Source organism: Vombatus ursinus, unplaced genomic scaffold (assembly GCF_900497805.2).
Source record: "Vombatus ursinus unplaced genomic scaffold, bare-nosed wombat genome assembly UNPS02009205.1, whole genome shotgun sequence".
Classification (NCBI taxonomy): domain Eukaryota; kingdom Metazoa; phylum Chordata; class Mammalia; order Diprotodontia; family Vombatidae; genus Vombatus; species Vombatus ursinus.
The window spans coordinates 9355131-9363587 of NW_020948983.1; the positions used below are offsets into that span (position 1 = coordinate 9355131).

At 39.4% G+C, this 8457-nt stretch overlaps 1 pseudogene; it reads left to right on the top strand.

Annotated features, from left to right (window-relative positions):
- Positions 1-708: 708 nt before the first annotated feature.
- LOC114035406 lies at positions 709-1056 on the top strand (annotated as a pseudogene).
- The last annotated feature ends 7401 nt before the right edge of the window (positions 1057-8457 follow it).

Here is an 8457-nt window from a genome sequence, read left to right on the forward strand (position 1 = left end):
CTTCTTCATTCAAAAGATCCCTAAGCAAATAAATAAGCAAATATAATCACTGGATAATGGTTCCTTTCCATGGGTGGAGGAGGTAGAGTGGGCTTACTTTCATTTCTGTAAACACAGAGATCAATTTCTATAGCTGGAGGGGAACAGCGAAGAGAGTTGTTTGTTCTAAGTCCTGAGTCCACTGTGAGTAAAGGGGTTAAGTCTTCACTGGCTAGAATTAGAATCAGAACACTAGAGTTCTGGTTTGGGCTCTAATACTCTTTAATTGTGAGCCTGTGGGCAAATCATTTAACTTCTTTTAACCTCAGTTTCCTCATCTGTAAAATGGGAATGATAATTGCACTTCTACCTCATATGTGATTGTCATGAATACCACTCAACATCAGAGGGAGTTGGGCCTTTCAGAAAACAGTGTATTTCAGGCACCTGTTTGCTAATCACCTACTAACCTACCTTTATATGAGTTGTGCCAGGTTGTTACATCATTCACGTGTATCTAGGGACTTGGCATTTTCTCCACTCATCTGATCACTTGACTTGTTTGCCCCTACTTCCTATCCACTTTTCATTCCTTTATTTCTCTGGTGGATGCTTCTTTGAGTCAGCTATTTACATCACTGCCATTTAAAAAGAAAAACATCGCTTTCTCACTTCCCATCTTGGTGGCAGGTATCTGGCTGAGGGTCCTCCTGCACCACAGGCAGAAAGATGGCGGCTGCAAAGAAGACGAAAAATTCGCTGGAGTCCATCTACTTGAGGCTCCAGCTGGTCATGAAAAGTGGCAAATATGTGGTAGGCTACAAACAGACCCTGAAAATGATCAGACAAGGCAAAGCCAAATTGGTCATCTTAGCCAACAACCACCCAGCCTTGAGGAAATTAGAGATTGAATATTATGCTATGTTGGCCAAGACCGGCGTACATCACTAGAGTGGCAATAACATTGAATTGGGTACAGCATGTACACTGGCTATCATTGATCCAGGTGATTCTGATATCATTAGAAGCATGCCAGAACAGACCAGTGAAAAGTAAACTGTACAAAAATATTCTTTAATAAACTGGGCCATAACTTGTTTAAAAAAAAATAAAAAGAAAAGCATTTAATCAAAGTGGTAAAATAAACATGAGCATGTTACTATCAAAGCAATACTCAGGGCACATCATAAACTGAGACTTTGAATCCCCTGACAGCTCTTCTAAAGGCAGACACCATTTCTGGACAAGCATCTATTTCTGTACCAGCTGAGGTCAGGTTTGTGGGATGGTAGGAACAAATATTGGTTTTTAAATGCCCAGCTACTAATACAACCTGCAGCTGAATACATGGTAGGTTTAAATGATGAAGAAACTTGGAGAACCTCTCCTTGATGATACCTGCATGGATCAATAATAGCAGGCAGATGCAGGGTGTTCCAGTGAAGTTGTAGGTCCCAATTCCTTCTAGCCTAGCATTATGCTTTCCCTTCATTTGAGATTGGGTTCAAGGTTTGGGACATACCTTTTTCCATTCGTGTAGGAACAAAGTCTGTTGGGCTTCTCCAAAGGGAGATTGCTATTGCCTGTTATAAGAATCCCTTCAAAGGCAAATATAATAAGAGAGATTTATGTTTGTTGCCAGTAAACTTTCCCCAATCTCTATGGAAAAATCTTTGTACTGGGGCCACGCTTTTTCATATTACATCAATCCAAATGTCTGCTGCATACACTCTAAGAGGAAAGTACATTGTAATCTGTGACACATTGCATAATTGTGAAATATTATCATTTTATATATAGATTGGGATTGAGCTAGCCAGATGCTGACCATCCATCCCTCGAACACAGAATACCTTTAACAGGGAAATGAACATAGGCAAATCAGCTGCTTTCCCAATATGGATATGGAGGGCAGAATCAGAGTCAGACTCAAATTGACATTTTGCCTTTTGATTCTTCCAACATATTACTTTTGCCAAGGGCATCATATCTACTAACAATATAAGGAGAAGGCTCTGTATGATGTCATTGATTAGATTGGTGACCTCTTGAGGGTGCTTCTAGTCCTGTGATTCAATCAGTATTTCATCTGCCTGGCTGACTATTATATGTGTCTGTGTTCCAGGAAAAGTCTTAGGAGGTTACAGCAATGAATGCTGGGATGAATATGAATCCCTTTAACTTCACAGGAGCTGGACTGGCTCTCTCACTCAGGCCTGGAAGTGTTTCAGCCAGTGTATCGGGCTACAAGACAAAAATAAAAGGAAATTGGACTTTTAGAAACAACCCTATTAGAAATTACTTTAAAAAATCATTCATTCCAGTTGAACAACTCAACTGTATTAAGTGCCTACTATATGCGAAGTATTGTTAGACTATAGAGATATAAAGTTAAAAATGAAACAGTCCCAAGAATTCCTCTCCTCTCCTCTCCTCTCCATACCTGACTTAACTCCTCTTCTAGGTTATAAGTTCCTTGAGGACAAAGATCTTATTCACATTTGTATCTCCCATAGTACCCAGAGTTGGACTGGGCACATAGTAGTCATAGTATGAATTCAAATTCTTAGACCCATTTTCTATTCCAAGGATCTATAACAAAGGCTAAACTTCAAAGTGAGTATGTGTGTGCATGTGTGTGTGTGTGTGTGTGTGTGTGTGTGTTACAGTAGCAATGAAACCAGATGAATAAAATCCCACTGATTAAAAGCCATTCCACAATTGTAAGAAAGTCAGTAGGAATTAATTGAACATACCTAAGTTATGTTGAGATCCCTAAGGTGTTGTGTTTTATTAGCAGGTTCAGGGTCCCCACTTATCATTAACACCACTGGATATTTGTATTTCATAGGCTAATTGCCTTCTTAGTGATAGCTACCTAAATACTGTTTTAGTGATAATAGCTAACATTTGCATTGCATTTTAAAGTTTGTAAAGAACTTTATAAATAATATATCATCTGATCCTTACAACAACCCTGGGAAGTAAATGCTTTTGTTATCTCCATTTTACAGATGAGGGAAATGAGGCAAGCAGAGTTTAAGTGATTTGCTCAGGGTCACATGGCTAATGTGTCTGAGGTTGGATTTGAACTTGGGGTTTTCCTGACTGCAAGCCCAGAGCTCTATCCACTGTATCACCTAGCTGCCTCATGATGAAGCTATATGAGTTGTAGATTAAAGAGCAAATTACTTCATTTTCTTTTATTTGTATTCTTTCCTTCATTCTTCTTTCTTTGTCCTGGGTTTACCATGATTTCTGAAACTTTTTTTTCCAGGCATTTGATCGGGGTTAAGTGGGTTTACCATGATTTACCATCAACAGTATGAACCTTAGAGAATCATAGGGCATACCCAGTTCATCAGTTTGGGCTCCAGGAAAAGGACAGGAAAGTGGACAGAAGTGGTAGAGCCAGGGCCAATGGGAAGGGTGCTGGATCTGGAGTCAGAAGATCTGGGTTCAAATCTTACTTCTGCTACTTACTACCTAAGTGACTTTAAGCAAGTTATTCCCTTTTCTGGGTCTTGGTTTCTTCATCTGTAAAATGAGAGAATGGATTAGATGACTTCTAAACTTCCAACTCTAAGTCTGTAATCTTAAGATCAAAGGGAATTAAAAGAAAAGGCAGAAAGGAACTTAAAAGGCTTAGAATCAAAACAAGCTAGAAGTATGGTCATTTGTTGGAACCACATTCAGGATAGAGACATCGAATGAGGATTTTTATTCTCTGCGAAGCCTTTGCTGTTGACTTTAATGGTGAACCTTGTGCCAACTCTGAAAGCCTTAAATTGGTCAGGATTTCTGAGATGGCAGATTTCAGTTTAGGCAGGAGGAGAAGCAGCCAGGGAATCTGCCCTGGATGGAATAGGAATCAATGTTTTCTAACCTCTCATGTATGACTCCTAGTGCGTTATCATGAAAGGAAGACTTTCAATGCCTTTAAGTTGCTATTCATTAGCTCTTGTGACCTAGCTTAGATTTTACAGGGGATATGTGGGAACTCATTATCTCTCCTGCCATTCACCCCTATCCTCAACTCTGACCCTTTCCCAAACTTCCTCATTTCTACTGAAGGCACAATATCATCCTACCCATCACCCAGGCTCACAACCCACTCTTGGAATAATCTTTCCCTCTTCACTCTCCTTCCCTTTACCTATCTAATCAGTAGCCAAGGCTCATCAGTTCCACCTTTATAACCTCCCTTTTTTCCACTTCCTTCTTTCTGCTCCCATAGTTAGCACCACAATTCACATACTCATCACCTCCTCTGAGCTATTACAATAGCCTCCCTGTCAGTATTCTGCACCCAATCTTTCTCCCTCTCCAATCTGTCCTCTACAATAGCTTCCAAAATAATTTTCCTAAAGCATAGGTCCTACCATATCACTCTCCTCTCCAAAATCTTCAATGTGTCCTCACTCCTTTTAGGATAAAACACAAACTCCTCTGGCTCTTAAGCTTTTCGTGTACTGGTTTCCACTCTCCTTTCTAGGCTTATTACATCCCTTACACTCTCTTCTAGCTAAACTTGCCTTCTTGCTATCTTTAGCTCCACATTCTATTTTCTGTCCCCAGGCCTTTGTGGACGGTGCCACAAATGCCTGGAATGTGCTCCTTCCACACCTTCTGTCTTAGTTTCCTTTGAGACTTGCCTCTCTTGCTGCCTTCTACTAGAAGTGTTTCCTGTTCACCCAATTGTCAGTGTTCTCCCTATCATCACACTATTTCCCACTTACTCTGCTAGAGAAATGTATCCAGCTAGCAGAATGTAACCACCTCAAGGGTAGAGACTCTCCCCTCGTGTTTTTGTATCACCAGCATCTAGCAACTGTGTCTTAAAGATAGGAAATTTCAATAAAGTGCTCATTGAATGAACTGGATCGTTCTTCACAACATCTCCCCTGAGCTGCTTTATCTACAATAGTTGCTTGCCCAACTAGTTGTCCTATCCTCAAGATATGATTTCACTGTAAACCAAGAACTACTACTTGTTACTAAAAGCACCAAAAGCCCTCTCCATATGTGAACAGTTAAAGATACCATTCCAGGTCTAGAGTTTATAGGATACCTTTCCAAAACTTTCTTTTTTTCCATGTAGGAGTTCTTAACCTGGAGTTTGTGAACTTGCTATAAAAAAAAGTTTTGACAACTATATTTCAAAATAATTGGTTTCCTTTGTACTGCTATGTATTTTATTATATTTAAAATTTATTATTTTTCCATAAATTATCATTTAATAAAATTATGTGTTTGATATATAATATTTATATATTCAATAAAATTTATTATTTTATTGTATTCAAACATGTAGAAATATTATTCTGAGAAGGAAAGAAACATTTACTAAGTACATTCTATGTGCCAGGAACTGTGCCAAGTGCTTTTCAAATATATCTCATTTGGTCTTTGTAACAACACTGTGGGGTAGGTGCTGTTACTAGCCCCATCTTACCATTGAAGAAACTGAGGCAGACAGAGGTTGAGTGACTTGCCCAGGGTTATATAACTAGTAAGTGTGGTGTATAGGATTTGAACTCAGGTCTTCTTGACTCTAGGCCCAGTGTTCTATCCACTGAGCCCACCTAGTCCATAGACTTCATCATATTTCCAAAAGTTTCTGTGACACACAAAGGTTAAGAACTCCTGCTTTTCAGTCATGTCTAACTCTTCATGACCTAATTTGAGGTTTTCTTGGCAAAGATACTGGAGTGGTTTGCTATTTCTTTCTCCAGCTCGTTTTACAGATGAGGAACTGAGGCAAACAGGGTTAAGTGACTTGCCCAGGGTCACATAGCTAGTAAGTGTCTGAGGCCAGATTTGAAATCAAATAGATGAGTCTTTCTGACTCCAGGCCCAGCACCCTATCCACTGTACCACCCCACTTTAGCACCAGGATGTGGCACTATTTTCCTAGAGATATCTCCTTTTGGAGAAGGCCTTCTGTTCTGCTGCTTGTCAATGTGCAAATAGATGACTCAAGGAGTTTGACAGATATTTGTGACCAGGTATGTTGCTCTTCAATGAGCACTATCATTGCAAAGCATTTGAACTGATTACAGAAAGAGGGGCCTTAATGTTATTCATTTAGGGGGCAAGGGCAGGATGGAGGAAGGAGATTTGTGACTCCCAGCTATCTTCTGCAGTGACTTTTTAGCTCCAGCCTATTCCTATGGAGCCCACGGCAGGGGAGAATCCTTAAATACTAAGAAAATAAGCTTCTCTAGTCGTCTAACAGTCTTCTTGTCATTTTGCAGATTTCAGCATGCTTAGCATTACTTAATTGTCATTAGCTTGTTACAGTCAGTTCCTTCAATACTAAGGAAAACAGGCCAATGATAATCATTGCTGGCATATTTTAGCATCTATAATTTGGAGTTCTGAACTGAATGCAAAACAACAACAACAACAACTAATCCCTGAAAACCTCAGTGTGTGCTCAAAAGAAGCCAAATTACTAACATTAAATGAACTTTGACAACATGCTTTGGTTGGTTGGTATCTGTATGTGGCAGTGAGGTGGAAGGTAGCCAAACAGCTGGGAATGTTGTTGATGACAGCCTGAGTCTGAGCCAGGGATTCCCTTAGGCTGTATGAGTGGAGGTGGGAGAATCACCAAAGCAGTTCAATCCCCCACCCCAGGCTCTTGATCTAATGGAAAGATGGCCAGCTTGTACCCCTCTCCTCCATTCCCCCAGATGGTTACATAAATCAGACATAAGTTCACATGAAAGCCCGTTGGCTATTTAAAAAAAGAAAAAAACAAACAAACTGCTCCATTAGTAAGGGTCTCAGGTGGTGGGGAGCCTTTATATATCATTTCCTGTAATTCATCTGTCTGCTCTACATTTATTTCTTTTGCATTGTACTATTGGTGTCTGGCTAGAAAGAGCTTCTGCCAGAGGATGAATTCTTTATGGGCTCATTCTAATGCTACATAAGAATGTAAGAATGCTCGTTCAGCAAACATTTTTAACATGGCTATTGTGTGCAGTACGCTGTGATAGTTCCTAGGACAGAGCAGTTTAGCTAAGAAATGTATTTGTCTTTATGAAGCCTATATTCTAATAGACACAGATAACGAACGTAAAGCATTATATCATAATATAATGCATAAGTGCATGCATTAGAGAGGTACAAACTGTGAAGTATAAAAAGTTTAAGAGACATAATTTCTGGATAAGTAATCATTTTTTAATTATGGCCAGCAAGTAATTAATAAAAGAATGATAATTTAACTGTCTCTCATAAACCAAAAGATGGATCATGGCAGCCTATTGATGCTTATATGACCTTGGAAGAGTGGGTATTCCTGGCAGATGGCAATCAAGTCTGATTGGTTAACAATTAATGAGAAGAATGAATATTATAATGAGAGGTGGATCTATTCTAATGAGGGGCGGGGAGACACGACTTTGATCACTCTGTCCTGAACACAGAGACTTATCTCTTCCCAGACCACCCCAGTCTAGGGCAATCTAGACTAAATGGGGAATTCACTTCCACTCAGACCTATCTGACTGACACAATGGGCCAGTATTCACCAATTTACCTAGACTAGAATTTCTTTACCATTTGATCAGATCTAAGTTTTCCTGGTCAGGTAAGTTTTGCACAAGATTTCATATCATTATCAGTCATGCACTTCAAAGGCTGTCTCAATAACTTGCAGGGGGTGATTTCTAAATGAGAAAATAGAAGATGGGGAATCCTTAGTTCTAATTCAATATTTGGCTATTAACATAAGAGAGAAATAATCATTTATTTCAAAACCAAAGAATTATGCAACATTCAAGTTGGGGGGGAGGGAGAGGATCTTTACTATCAAGGGGCATCGGGGAGACTTCCAGAGAAGGTGACGTTTGAGTTGGTCTGTAGAGAGTATATAGAATTTCAAATGGTAAAGAGTAGGAGGTGGGACATGTTAAGTACATGGAAAAACAGTGAACAAAATAGTAATAATAGTAATAGCTAGAACTTATATAGTGCTTTACATCTACTTTAGTCCTCATGTCATAGGAATTTTTTATTTTTTATTTTATTATTTGGGACTCAGGGACATTCCTCCTGCAATCTTTGATTAAACCAAAGTTTGTCTTTCAGCAGCTAGGTGGTGCAGTGGTTAGAGTACTTGTCTTCCAGTTAGGAAGACTTATTTTTGTAAGTCCAAATTTGGCCTCAGACATTTACTAGCTGTGTGACCCTGGACAAGCCACTTAACCTTATTTGCCTCAGTTTCCCCATCTGTAAATGAGCTAGAGAAGGAAATGGTAAACCACTTCAGGATCTTTGCCAGAAACAATAACAACAAAACCCAAATGGGGTCATGAAGAGTCAGACACAACTGAACTGTCTTAATACCTCACTTGAACAAAAGCTGTCCCATGGGATGTGAAAATTTACTTCAGAGCCTTAAACATTGCATAGATAAGAAACCAGAGGAAAAATATCAACTGTCCCTGACTCCTTGGGAACATG